Source organism: Brienomyrus brachyistius, chromosome 6 (assembly GCF_023856365.1).
Source record: "Brienomyrus brachyistius isolate T26 chromosome 6, BBRACH_0.4, whole genome shotgun sequence".
NCBI lineage: Eukaryota > Metazoa > Chordata > Actinopteri > Osteoglossiformes > Mormyridae > Brienomyrus > Brienomyrus brachyistius.
In genome coordinates this window covers 31,813,598-31,829,342 of record NC_064538.1, presented here as the reverse complement: position 1 = coordinate 31,829,342, position 15,745 = coordinate 31,813,598, and positions in this window count along the sequence as shown.

The following is a 15,745-nucleotide window of genomic DNA, read 5'->3' as shown; positions in this document are numbered from 1 at the left end:
CCAGGGGAGTTTTTGCCGTCATGGAGGCTCCTTTATAAGAAACCGCTTCCCAAACGTTCAGGGGACCTCCAGTGGAGAATCCTGCACTGCACAATGCCCAACAACAGTTTTGTGTTTCGATTTAATGCTGATGTTGTGTCTCAGTGTTTGTACTGTAGTGAGCGTGACACTGTTTTCCATACCTTCTGTCATTGTGTCAGACTGGCACCACTGAGTGGGCTGCTGGGTCGCTGGCTCGTTGGTCTGGGGATTATACTCACCGATGCTGATTTTATTTTTGGTTGTAAATGTTCCAAACCTCGAATGGATAAATGTTGTTTGGCCAATTTTTTATTGGACAAGCAAAACTGTCCATCTGGAAGACTTTACGTCTGCGTCAGGAGGGTCAGGACATTGATGTTTTGAATTTGTTTAAAACCCTGGTGGAGTCACGTGTCCGTGTGGATTTTGTGTTTTATCAGGTGACGGACAATTTGGCCGTTTTCTGTATAAATGGGTTTTAGACAAAGGACCTGTGACTATTTCTGATGATGGAGTTTTGGGTTTTGCCCATAGGCTAACCAAACAGTTCTTCACCCTCCAGGTATTTTACTGCAGAGGGCCAGCTCCAGTTATGGAGAGCTCCGTATCCATGTGAGTCTGCGGTTCCTGCGGTACCACCTGCTGGTCCTGAGTCAGCGGTTTCTGCGGCACCCGAGGTGCCTGCCACGGCCCCGCCTCCGGCTACTGCTCCGCTCCCTGCACTGCCCGAGCTCCCTGCTGCGGCTGCTGCACCGCCGAAGTTGGAGGTCCCGGCTATGCCTTCTGCGCCGCCTCCGCCTGCTGCACCACCCACAGGCTCTTACCCTTATGACTCCGGCCCCTGTGGCTCATGCCTCGGATCCCATGACACCGGTCCATGTCCCCGAGGAGGTCCCAGACTTCTCAACCACCGCTCCTTCCCCCTTGGAAGAGGAGGAGCTTGACTAGAACCCCTTGGGGACCTGCCTAAAAACTCCTCTGCCCTCGCCCCGGTGAGGTCGACCCCAACCAAAGCCCTCACTTATCTTGGCTGTGGCTCCTGCTCGGCTGTCGGAGGTCCCCTCCTGCTCCAGCTTCCCGGGCACTGCCCGTCGCCCGCTGTGGCTCCTGCAGGCTCCTCCCTGTCCCCCGGCTTTTCCCGTCTGGTCTCCGCTGTTTCCTCCTTGTCCCTCTGTTCCTTCTGTTTCTGTCCCTCTTTTCCTCTTGGGGGGGGTCCTGTCACGCCCAGCTCGTCCGATCTTCGCGTGTGCCACGTCCCCTGATCATCTACGTGTGCTTCCCCGATTGTGCCCAACTGATTCCTGTTATTTTCGGCTTGTCTTGTGTGTTTAGTCTGCGTCTGAGTCCGTATTTCCCAGACTTGTTATTAATGTTAGTTTGTCGCCGTCTACCTGTTTTCAGCCAAATAAACCTGTTTTTTCCTCATCCTCGCATTCCTGCCTCCTCCGTACCCACTGACTGCCTGGCCATCAACCCCGCGCTTTGACACTACTGGGCGCGGGAGGTGCGGAGCCTATCCCGTAAGCTATGGGCACGAAGCAGGGAACAACCCAGGACGGGGGCCCAGCCCATCACAGGGCACACTCACACCCTTCACTCACACATGTACTCCTACGGGCAATTTAGTAATTCCAGTTAGCCTCAGCATGTCTTTGGACTGTGGGGGAAAACTGGATTACCCGGAGGAAACCCCACGACAACATGCAGGACACACATGTAACCGGGAAACTCGAATCCGGGTCCCAGAGGTTTGAGGCAACAGTGCTAACCACTGCACCACCATGCCGCCCCCCATTTAAAATATCAGAAACTAAAATATTCCATTCTATAAATTTGTATCCCAAACATTGAGCCATGACCTACTTAATCATTGGTATTAAATGCCTTTAGGCTAATTGTTGCAGAAGAGGTGAAATAAAAGACAGAATGTAGCCATCATAGACAAACAAGGAACCGATGTATTATAGTATAGATGGTCTTTAAGTCTCTTATGCTTCAACATCATTAGATAAATTAATGATTAATCCAGCTGAAATACCATTTGCTGGGTTGAAACAGAATCCAAGTAAGCAACAGAAAATCTTACGTTAGAAAACACAAATATGTGGAAGGAATGGCTTAAACCATTTTATGTTTCAGCTAAAAGGCCTACATTAAAAAATCATGATTTCCTTATGCAATTTAGGGAGTGGATGTAATCTATAGTGGGGCGGCATGGTGGTGCAGTGGTTAGCACTGTCGCCTCACACCTCTGGGACCCGGGTTCGAGTCTCTGCCTGGGTCACATGTGTGCAGAGTTTGCATGTTCTCCCCGTGTCGTCGTGGGGTTTCCTCCGGGTACTCCGGTTTCCCCCCAAAGTCCAAAAACATGCTGAGGCTAATTGGAGTTGCTGAATTGCCCATAGGTGTGCATGTGTGAGTGAATGGTGTGTGAGTGTGCCCTGCGATGGGCTGGCCCCCCATCCTGGGTTGTTCCCTGCCTCGTGCCCATTGATTCCGGGATAGGCTCCAGACCCCCCGCGACCCAATAGGATGAGCAGTTTGGAAAATGGATGGATGGATGGATGTAATCTATAGTAGTAAAAGAAATGAGCATGGACCCTCCATTCTTTTATATGAGCCCGTGGCTCAGCCTCTGTGATGGGAAGGTTGCTGGTTCAAATCCTGTACTCAGCAGAATAGTCACATCTCGGGTTGAGCCCTTGAGCAAGGCTTCACGTTTTGCTTTTGTTTTTATGTTTGTGTATGTCTCAAAAGAGACAAATATGGGATATAAAGGATCTTTTCATTTGCATATGAAAATCGATTTAAGTTGTGTTACTAGGACTGCTGGCAAATGTAACATTGTTTGACGATATGGGTGCAGAAATGAAGAAGCAACCCATACTACCCATACCATATCATCACTTGGTGGATGCTGTGATTCATTCACTAATCCAGCTCTATTTAAAAATGCACAATTTATACAAAATAATATTTCAACGTTTACAAAAGTTGTTTTTTTTATTTGCTAAACCATATGATATAAGGCTAAGCAAAACAAATTACTGGATTTTCAGTGGTTAAGGAGAGGAAAAAGTAATATACATGGTGTGTTTATCAAAAGTCTGTGAAAACATGAGGGGAAAAAAAACAACAAAATATATATATATATATATATAAAAAAAATCACAAATTCTGCAAAGAAAAAGAAACTGCATGGATTATGAAGAGCCAATTTCTCTGCTGATCACAGTTGCTACTTTGAAACATTTTAATGAAAATGAGGGTCACTCTTCCTCTGCATCAAGCGCCAATTATCTGGCCCAGCCCAAGGCACTGCTGTAGCTTTCCTTTGAAATTTTCAAAATTACCTTTTCATCCATATTAATGTGCCTCCAGGACTAATAATCAAAATATGCATTTGTATGTGTAGCGACAGAGCCTTAATCATCCATCCATCCATACATGATATCTATCTATCTATCTATCTATCTATTGGGGGGGTTGTCAGGAGACTAAATAATAAACAACAGGGAGTAATACATTTGTTTACTTGTCTCTTAATAAAGAAAACAAAAGAGAGACATAGGCATCTCAATGATGCCTATGCAATATATGTATAATGTTTTATTTTTCCAATAACAAACGGGTGAAATGAATAAGCGCTACCTCTGAGAGGTCAGAATCTGCCATCTCCTCAGATTTAATTTATATGGCCATCTGACTAGAATTATTTTGTGTTCTTAGCAATGCTGGAAATTTATTTTTCATCTAAGAAAAAAAATATCTGTAAGTTGATAATACTTAATTTCATTATTTTTGCCTACTATTATGCTACTTGTGTTACAATGCATCAAGCCACAACGCATGATCAATTAAACATATTTCCTATCTAGATAACAGACACAATTACACTATCATTTGTTGGTACTTTCTGTACAGTTTCCAGGTTTTATTAAAGACTGACTTTTTATCATGTAAATTAATCAGTAATGCTTCACATTAATAGCACTTTCACAATGCCTTTAAAATGCATTCAAAGAACATTCATAGGAAATATGTAAGTATACCCTTAACATCCTAACATACATTAAGAGCTTTAGTATACATTAATAACAAACATTATATGATAACAAGCATTATAACAATTCATTTCACCCGTTTGTTATTATAATGTTTGTTATTAATATATATTGTTTTAAGGTAATATATATTATATATTAATATATAAGTTTTAAGGTATGTAAGGATGTTAAGGTATACATCCATGCTACTTATGAATGTTCCATGAATGCATTATGAAGCTGCACTGAGTGCTCATTGAAAGCAAAATGAATGCATTGCAAAGGTGCAGTTAATGTTAAGCGTAACCACATAATTTCCATGGAACAAAATGTAGTAATTAATTTCTTTTATCAATAGATTGCAAAAAAATGAATACAAAACAGATGCCCTTGATTATTTTTGTAGATGGTATTTTGAGGAATGCATAGCTGTAGGATTGTGTGTAATGAATATTCAAAATCTCAAAAAATCAGCAGAGACGTATCAAAGAATACCCATATATTAATTAATGTCTGTATCCAAGACATATGGGCAGCACTTGACTGAAATAACTTTCATAAATCCCACGGAATATTGCACGACTTACAATTCTCACGTTTTAAATGCCTTAAGTATCTAGTACTTTTGTGTTTATCTGAAGAGTGCTTACTTATTAATCAGACAGGTTCCCCTCCTGGCAGAAAATGGAATATATTCTTCTGAACTTGCAGTTGATCTAGCAGATCTGTCGATCTTTACTATTCAGACATTTAACTTGAACAGTACAATGGATTTTATATGTTTCTGCAATTTCCCAGTTTATGGAGCATAACAGGCATTTATGTCAATACATTTGCTTAGCAGCAAATAATCAAATAATATAATAGAGTAGATTATCTTTAACATTTTGGTCACATCGTCCAGATGGCACAGAACAAGTCAATTCCTTTGCAATATTCCTATATTTTAGCAGGAGAGTGCAGATGGATCTTAATGCCAGATAAGTGCAGGGCTAGCACATATAAGTTATGATAGTAATACAGACTTTAAAAATAAATGTTCAGTAGTCTATTAAAATGAGACTCATTCCTTTACAACAAAATCCCAAAAGAACCCATTTAGCAGAATTCCCAGTATCATAAAGAAAATAACAATAATATCATAATTCTAAATTATTCCTGGACTGCCCATTAAAATTTGGATTATTTCCCTACATGCAGTACATTACAATTTGGGACATGCATGGGGTATTATATTACCTAAATTATCATGAAATGACATACTTTATTTCTACATAAGTGTGCAATTTTTTATTCAAAAGGCAATTTCCTTGACTTTTGCAGCCAGTGAGACATTATAATCTGAATTGACAGTGCGGTTTCATATGTATGTTCTATCAAAGTCAGTCAGCCAGAATGTTTAAGTATTTCCTGTAATATCCTTGTCACATAAGGATAATGCGGACACCAGAGTATGGAGGTATAATCCAACTTTATGTAGAGACCATGTTGTCACCTAACATGAATACACTTTTTAACAGCCATAGATTAACTCCACCGTTTTTACTTAATATTAATAAATTAATATAATATATTAATATTGCCCCCTACAGTCTGGGCTGATTCTTAATATAACACTCTACTACATTCCTCCCCCCTTTAGCTAACATATCCCCCTTAACTTTTTATTTATTTATTTATTTTTTTAATAAAGATATCTGAACATATAAAACAGAATAAAACTAGACATCACAACACTGAACCGTGCCACCACCTTAGGTTAACCCAGACAAACACAATTGTAGTTAACAATCATAGCGTTTCAAATAACTAGGTTTAGTCACAGTCCTTTGTGACCATCTGGCCGGCATAACTGATTTATGCGGTGGTGACTCCATTGCTGTGCCTTGGGTTGGAATGTTTGTCGCCGCTGCTTCCATGTTGTGTTCAAGATGTTCTTTTGGAAGACATCCATTCCCCACTGCGGCCGGATTCCCAGAGCATATCACTGTTTCAGCTGGTTCTGTAACCCTAGGAGCTATTACAGTATGTCTCTGACTTCCGGTCTAGCCAGTACCTGGTCTACGTGTCTACGCACAATGCTGCCATCGCCCAACATGACTCTGTAAGACACTGGACCCGTGACTTTCACAATAAAACCTGGTATCCACTTTGGTCCATGACTGAAATACCTTATAAGCACTGCATCCCCCCCTTGAAAATTTTTTTCTGATCTTTGCTTGTCATGATGTCTCTTTTGTACACCCTGCTTCCGATGTATCTTAGTTCTAAGGTCAGGATGCACTAAGTCTAGTGTGGATCGTAATCTCCTGCCTTCTAACAGTTCAGCAGGTGATAACCCCGTGGTGGAGTGAGGGGTAATGCGGTAATTAAACAACACTCTAGATATTTTGGTAGTGATGTTCCCTTCACCTGCCTTCCTCATCAATGACTTAAATGTTTGGACATCCCTCTCTGCGCAGCCGTTTGAAGAAGCATGGTAAGGTGATGTGATCAATACCGTTCTTCTCCACAAATTCTTTGAATTCTGCACTCATAAAACATGAGCCATTATCTGACACAATCATCTCAGGTAATCCCTGAGCGCTGAAACTCTTCCGCAGACATTCAATCGTGTTGACTGCTGTTGCTGAGGTAACCACGTAAGCATCCATCCATTTGGAATAGGCATCCACCACGATCAAAAACATATGACCCATAAAAGGTCCAGCATAATCTATGTGTAATCTCTGCCATGGTTTACTTGGCCACTCCCAAGGATGGAGAGGTGCGGGGGCTGGCAAGTTGCTATGTTCTTGGGTCTGAGTTACTAGGTGGCCACCCCTGCAGAACGAACTGAACCACTCTGGACAGCACTGGGTCTTCGCGTGTCCACTGACACACTTCTTCTGCTACCTCCAGTGCCACCTCCTCCATCAACAACACTCGATCCTCTTGCGCTCTCTTTTCTGATAGCTGAAGCAGAGGAAGTCGGCTCAGAGCGTCAGCGTTGCCGTGGTCTTTCCCAGGCTTATACATGAGTTCATATGCTCTCAAGGTCACCGCCCATCGTTGAATACGAGGAGATGCCATTTGAGGCACTGCTTTCATCTCATGGAAGAGAGACAGTAGGGGTTTGTGGTCTGTACAAATTACAAACTTCCTTCCTATAGCTACTCTTTCGCCTGTATAAGTTTTCAATGTCCAAGAACAATCTTGCAGCTCCTGTGCGTTTCCCGTTGTCCACAGTTTGCCATACTCTGACTTTGTCATAATTGTCACACCACATCCTGTAACCACTTCAAAATCTACTATTTTCCCATTTATCTCTAGTTGTGTGGTGATGGGGTCCACTTTTGTTATTTCTGAATCTTCCAGATTATGCATAGTAAACACTTCATCATCGCTGGCTTGAGTATCAGGTGATTCGCTCATGTGATGTGTTGACTGCCTTTTTTCCTTCTTACTGTAATTATCTACATTTTTATGCCTCCCTCCCTCCATAAAGTGCTGCTTGCCAATGGGAGCTGAGGACTTGCACATGACCTTTTTTTCCACAACCATAACATTTATCATTTATTACGCGACAGTTTTGTGCCCAGTGGTCACTACCACACCTATAACAAACCACCGAGGCCGCGTTGCCTTGCCCCACGTTTACCTTATGTACCGAGAGCGGAGAAGTATCTTTACTTATAGTACCAGCCAGTGCCGTCGATTGCAGGTCACGAACATCTCTGTTTGCCGTTTCCATGGCTTGTGCAACTGCCAAAGCTTTGTCGAAAGTTAGCTCTGGCTCCGCCAGCAGCCGTCTTTGTATGTGGTCATCTGCGATACCGCACACCAACCTGTTGCGCAGCATTTCTTTTCACTTTTCTCCATAATTGCAGTGCTGTGCTAGTTCCCTTAACACCGCCAAATACTCCGATACCGTCTCCGTCGCTGCCCTAATCCGAGAATTAAATTTGAATCTCTGGACTATTTCGCTGGGCTTTGGGTTGTAGTGTGACTGAAGCAGGTCCTTATATGATTTAGCACCCGGCTTGTCTGGGCTCAGCAAGTTCCTCATTAAACTGTACGTCTTGCCGCCGACCGAACTCAATAATAGAACCCTTTTACGTGCTTCATCAGTAATGCCATTAGCTTCAAAGAAATGATCCAACATTTCGCAGTATTCTTCTCAAGCCTGAGTCTGACCATCGAAAACAGTAAGTGTTCCTACCATTGAAGTAGCCATTCCGCCACTTCCGTTAGTTTCCTCTAGGTGTTACTCCGGCTAAGATCCTGCGTTGCTGATACTTCACCCTATTCTTCCGTTTTCCAGCGGCTGCCGAACTCACCCGTTATCCTTGTCGCCAAATGTAATATCCTTGTCACATAAGGATAATGCAGACACCAGAGTATGGAGGTATAATCCAACTTTATGTAGAGACCACGTTGTCACCTAACATGAATACACTTTTTAACAGCCATAGATTAACTCCACTGTTTTTACCTTTAATCAGTATATTAATATTACCCCCTACAGTCTGGGCTGATTCTTAATATAACACTCTACTACATTCCATAAGCAGGAATAGAAATAGGGGACGGCATGGTGGTGCACTGGTTAGCACTGTTGCCTCACACCTCTGGGACCCGCCTGGGTCACATGTGTGTGGAGTTTGCATGTTCTCCCCATGTCGTCGTTGGGTTTCCTCCGGGTACTCCGGTTTCCCCCCACAGTCCAAAAACGTGCTGAGGCCAATTGGAGTTACTAAATTGCCCATAGGTGTGCATGTGAGAGTGAATGTGTGTGAATGTGCCCTGCGATGGGCTGGCCCCCCATCCTGGGTTGTTCCTTGCCTCGTGCCCATTGCTTCCAGGATAGGCTCTGGACCCCCGCCAACCCAGTAGGATAAGCGGTTTGGAAATTGGATGGATGGAATAGAAATAAAACTAGAAATATGAGCTTAAAATCATGTAAAGCGACGAGGCCATAAACACAGGAAATTAATGGATGTGCAAGCAGTTAATGTGACTTTCCACTTTGTGAAATCCTGCATATTTTGATACATTTCGCTACTAATACAGGGTCCCTAAAATTAAACAGAATTTTAATTTAAAGCCAGTTCTTAATAGTTGAGGCAACAATTTGATGTACAAAAGATATAAAGACTTACTCTCTTTTGTAAGCAGAGGGCAAAATGCCAGAGTTCCTGCTGAGTGTGAAATGTGAAACGTTCTAAAGAAATGAAGATTTAATAATACTGCATCAGTTAATATGCTGTTCTATTATATCCCAAGGTAATGCAGTAATGAAGTCAAAGTTACAGACACTGGTTCCTAACTAGTAAATGTGCCATTCACAGTGGTTACTTCCATAAAGCTACATTAATTATTGAAAGCTTGTTATTATGAATGATAGCTACTGTTAATTTCCCCCAGTCCACTGCACTGCTATCTAATGAAACTAGGTTTCATTCTGATACTGACTTGGGTTATTAACCTCATTGTAATAAAAGTGAAAAAATCTTGAAAACAATTCCTAAATAATGATATTTACCAAAAGTATCCCAACTTAGCAGAGAAGATATCTAAATATGAGTACAATATATAATTTAACTTGTTTTGTGCAAATATAAAATTACATCCATCCATCCAGAACTGCTTGTTCGATGCAGGGTCACTGGGTTCAGAATCTATCGTGGAAGCTACAGGCACAAGGCAGGGAATAATCCAGGATGGGTGCAATCTAGTGGTAACCAATTAGAACACAATCAGAAAAGAACACTGATCAGCTAACTGGAATTAACTGGATGAATAAAATATGAATTCATCTTGATGGAGTCTGCATTGTGCACAATAATGTTAAAAAGAAGTACACCAGTGATTAACATATACAGCTTTCCTATGGTACCTGTCAATTAAAAAAACCATGATACGTTATTAACATGATATGCAGTTAACATTCATTCATAAACACACTTCTATATGTATATTGCTAATATCCATATTTTGATACTTCTTGTTGCTTTGGAAGGATGATTTCCTAGGAATGTGCTTGGAATCCATGAAGCTCTTCCCAAAAGTCAAAACAAGGAAATGCAGTAATATACTGTCACCCACATGCATAATAAAAAGAAAAACTGAAATAAAGTGTTTTTTTCCCATAAATGAATAATAATTGCAGACATAATGTAATAGCAATAAATAAATGAGATGAAGGCATTGTACAATATTGCTTGAGGTATTAAAAGCTACAGCACATGTGATAATGCCACATCTCCAAGTAAAACATATTTAAAACATATTTTAATATCGCTGCCAGAAACTAGTTACCTTGTTTTTTACATTTCTTTATATAAGTAGGTAAACCCACAGAATTTTGAGAATCACAGCTAGATGGCACTAAGGAACAAGAGTGGGAACCACCACTTATTGTTATTTTTTATTTATATTGATGAAATGAGCTACTTCGACTCCTGTGGAGGAGGCTTTGTCCTGCCCAAAAGCAATTCATTACAACACATGTGCTTGTAGGATTAAAAAAATACAGCAAACGTCTTATCGTTCCCCTTCAGGACCTCCTAGTTAACAAGCAAACATATTTCTGCAGTCAGTAATGACCCCAGCTTGGAGTCTTCTGCTAAGGGTATTTGGGAATTAAAGTTCATCAAAGACAAAATTTTTCTGGTCATTTCTTTAAGATTAGCCACAGAATTGTTGCCTTGGAATAACCATTCTGATTATATGGGGACCATTATCACAAAAAGAGTCAATACATGCGCAGTTCTGTTTCATAGTGATTATTTATATTATATGTGCTAATTATTTATTACTGCGATAAAGGTTAGAACAAAATAAACAGCAAACAACTTCAGAATGAATGTAGGGCACTCATGGAGAGTGTAGAATCTATCTTTACAGAAATACTTTTCCTCTTCCTGTTATTCTGGGTTAAACAGGAAGGCTTATAATTGGTTTCTCTCTGGGTCTCCATACACAAAAAAATTCAGAAATTTCTAAATAACTGCAAGACGTTTTTGAAGTAAAAAAAAAAAAAATTACAATTGTCACACAAAACTCCAACCAATTTGACAACCAATTACAGAGCAGCCTAACAAACCCACAAATTCATCGGATGGGACACAAATAATTCTCCATACACACAAAATCATTTAATTCAATGTGTGCTCTTTCTAAATAGAGATACCATTGGCTGCGATATAAAGTTGTATTTTGGATGAAGGGTTTAGCTAAGTAATAAAAAACAAAAAAACATAATGGATAAATAATAATAAGTTTTTTCTATAGCAACACCTCTACATGCTTTTCTAGTACATTTACAGACACTCACACACCATGCGCTCACATATGCATTCCTACAGGCAATTTAACAAGTCCAATTAGCCTCAGCATGTCTTTGGACATGGGGTGGCATGGTGGTGCAGTGGTTAGCACTGTTGCCTCACACCTCTGGGACCCGGGTTCGAGTCTCCGCCTGGGTTATATGTGTGTGGAGTTTGCATGTTCTCCCCATGTCATCGTGGGGTTTTCTCCGGGTACTCCGGTTTCCCACCCCCACAGTCCAAAAACATGCTGAGGCTAATTGGAGTTGCTAAATTACCCATACGTGTGCATGTGTGAGTGAATGGGTGCCCTGCGATGGGCTGGCCCCCCATCCTGGGTTGTTCCCTGCCTCGTGCTCGTTGCTTCCGAGATAGGCTCTGGACCCCCCGCGACCCAGTAGGATAAGCGGTTTGGAAAATGGATGGATGTCTTTGGGCTGTGGAGGGAAACCAGAGTACCTGGAGGAAACCCCACAACGACATGGGGAGAACATGCAAACTCCACACACATGTGACCCAGGCGGAGACTACAGGTATCTACCGGCAGGGAAAAAAAAAAAACTATTCGTTTCTGATATTTTCATCATCCCCTCCTGAAGTGGCACCTAAAAGTTTTATGCCACCTAATACTGTTTTTTCAAACACTCATTTAAAAATATACTTTCTACAAAACGCACAATTCCTCCACACTAAGTTTGAACTTACTTAATTACTAACTTACTTACTTACTTACTTGTACTTAATACTGGTATTAAAGTTATATTGCTATGCCAAATCTATGGATCATGGACAAATAGAAATTTTAAAAATTGCAATGGACCATATTCTCTGAGTGGGTTTCCTCCTGAAGTGCTAAGACATATCGTTATATTTACTGGAATTTCTAAATTAGCAAGTGTATCTGATTGTATGTGTACCCTGTGATGGACTGGCATCCAGTTCAGGGAGCAAACAAATTCTTGGCACAGAAATATATGGTTAGCTGCGATACAAACAACAGTTAAAAAGGGTTGGCAAAATTACTGAAATCAGTCAAAAAATAATGGGGATTTTCTCTTTTCGGCTACCACATCTTGCTCTCCATGACACACAGATGAGAGAGCAAGAGTGGCAGCAAAGGGCAGTAGGGGTTAAAGACCTTGCTTAAAGGGCCACGGAGATGACACTATTTGGCCGAAGCTGGGCTACCCTTTTAACTTGCTTATTAAGAGGCGTTATTACAGCCTTTCAGGTACTTGAAAATGCTTTTGCTAATAACCCATTAATGACTATGGATCAGCTCTGCCACTAGGAGAGTGGAGAGGTCAATTTGCTTTGTCAAGGAACATCAGGGGGAGTCTTCATTGTTAAAATAGCTTTTTTCACTTCAGTTGCTCAACCCTGTGATTCAGTACCATGGGTCCCATCATCCAGTTTTACATAATTAATGCCCCCTGTCAAGTGCTTGGTCCCCTAAATGTGCCAGGGTATCCATGCCTCTCTGACCCGCCTTTGACCCAGGTGTTGTGCACCAAACAATTGGGTTTTTTTTTTTTTTTTAAAAAAAAACATCTGCTGAAAAATTCTGAGAAGCAAAGTCTCACTCATGCATTTGAAAAAAACACACACACAAACATGATCAAGATAGTAAGCCTCAAATGCAAGAATTGTCTCAAAAGGGACTGACATCACAGAGATATATAAAGGAGACCAATAATGTTAGAAGGAAAGCCTTTTCAGACAGAGTTACTGTTTATGGTCAAAGTGATACAGCAAGGGCTGCTGTAGCCTTAAGTATACACACGTGGACAAAATTGTTGGTACCCTTCAGTCAATGAAAGAAAAACTCACAATGGTCACAGAAATAACTCTAATCTGACAAAAGTAATAATAAATAAAAATTCTATGAAATTTAACTAATAAAAGTCAGACATTGATTTTTAACCATGCTTCAACAGAATTAATAAAAAAAAAACTCATGAAACAGGCCTGGACAAAAATGATGGTACCCCTAGAAAAGACTGAAAATAATGTGACCAAAGGGACATGTTAATCCAAGGTGTGTCCACTAATTAGCATCACAGGTGTCTACAATCTTGTAATCAGTCAGTGGACCTATATATATATATATATATATATATATATATATATATATATTATTTCTGTGACCATTGTGAGTTTTTCTTTCATTGACTGAAGGGTACCAAGAATTTTGTCCACGTGTGTAATACTGTGATTAAACTTCACAACTCTTACTTGCTATCAATCACCATCTTCCATTAATGTGAACGGTGAATTTTCAAGTCGTCATTTATATTCAGAATTCTTTGCATGCTTAACTTTTGCCTTAACCAACACAATTATTTTTCAGAAAGACAGGAAATAAACAGTTCTATTCTTCTGGGCTGTGACTACTGTGCATATGTGTGTTTTACCATTTTCTTTATCCTTCACTTTGCCCTTTCCCACACTCCAGCTGGGTTTTCCTGATTGGTCAGTGGGCCTGTTACTCTTAAGTGCTGCTTCAGTGATGCCCGGAAGACGGCCCAGATGTTTGGCCTATTCGATCTGTTCTTCCTATGCTCCTAAATGGGCTCCAAGAGCTCAGTCAATCTCTGTTGTCAAAAAGGCAGAAATGATGCTGTGAGCCACTTGTACAGTAAAAGGACTGTGGTAAAAACACTTAGAAGGTTGCAGTTCAGCTCTCACAAGCAGTAGGACTTAGATGCAATACGAGTACCTCCTTAATGGGGCAGAACAGGAAAACAGGACCCATAATTTTAATATGAGAGTTTTGATACAAATATCATGATGGAACGTAGTACAAACCTCAGGCATATTTATCATATTTAAATCTCTATTTCCTATGTTTAGATGTCTTTCTCACAACTCCGGTTGCACTGGTGAAAAACTATATAATTAACATTCATTCAAATTTAACAAGCAACTCATCAAATGTTTATGCACAGTAGCATTATTCGTATAATTAACACCGTGTTTGATTACAACACCGTGTTTTGAGACATTATTCAAAACTCTTAACTTGCTTATTATGGATGTCATTACAGCCCTTAAACTTTTCTCCCTTTAATGTGGCACCTTTTCCATCTTCATATGCTCTTTGAAGGAAGGTAAGACTGTTGCATTGATAATATGGCCAGAAGATCAGCAAGAATAAGCTTCTGTCCCCAAAAGAAAAGGATCTTCTTGATAGTTGTATGACATGCTGTTGATATAAAACATCTTTGTTTTCGTGAGTTTGTTGCCATGGCAGACGAGATCCTCAACAGGATTTTCCTTCTTTAGGTGGTGATGGAATGGGTTTATAAATGAGATTTTAAACTTTTCTCAGAAGGCGACAAAAGTGGCTGAAGCTGCACCCATGTGGCTCAAAAAACACAGGATGTAGGTAGGCATTCTTCATTCTTCTCCTGTCTGCAGGCTGCATTCATTCATTCTTACATGCCCACTTTTACAACACAGTGACACTTCTCCCTTGTCATGTTTCTTTACAACCTCTGAATAAATCCATTTTGAAGAGCCATATGCAAACGATCCTGTATTTTATTTTCGAAGACAAATTTAACGTCATAATAAACCTTTTAAGATGCACATATTCATATGAATCTATTGCAGAGAATTGCCTTGTCTTGGGCTGCTTCAGGTGTTGCTATGCTTGTGAAATATTTATTAAAAAAATAGAATTAATGTATTATATGAAAAATTCCCCTTGAATGGAGGCCCTTTCCCTTAATTTTTTTGCTAATTCCTTTTTTACTTATACATTTTTAAGAAACACTAATGATCTCACATTTAATGTGATCTTATGGGATGATTATGAATATACTTAATTAGAATTGTTTAAATCAGAACTGTTTTATCAAAGAAATTTATGTGTTATATGTCACGCCCACACAGGCGGAGGATAAAGGACGTACGGTGCTACCCGTCACACCCACACAGGCGGGAATTGCCGGGTGTAATTCGTTGCCGAAAATTAGGGAAGGTTCAAAGGAATCCAACCTACCCCAACCCAGTGCAAAGTATTGAGCCAAATGTTTGCGTGCCGTACCGAGCACTTTCTTGTCTCGTCTTCCCGATCTCCCAACCCTACTCCGTTTGCCTAGTGTGTTTGCCTTACCTGCTTTCCTTTCCCTCTCCAGACCCGCTCCTGCACCTGACCTGCCTTCCCCGCCGAGACTGGCACGTCCCGTTCCCTCTTCCCCGTGTGTGCCTGTCTCGTGTATCTCTGTAGGATGGATTCCCTGGCTATCGACCTCTGTGCTCCCCCATCGACGACGACATCTGCTTGCCCCTCCTGTTACCGTGTTTACTAGTCTGCTAATAAACTAAACACTTGCTTGCATACCTGGATCTTGGTCTTCCTGT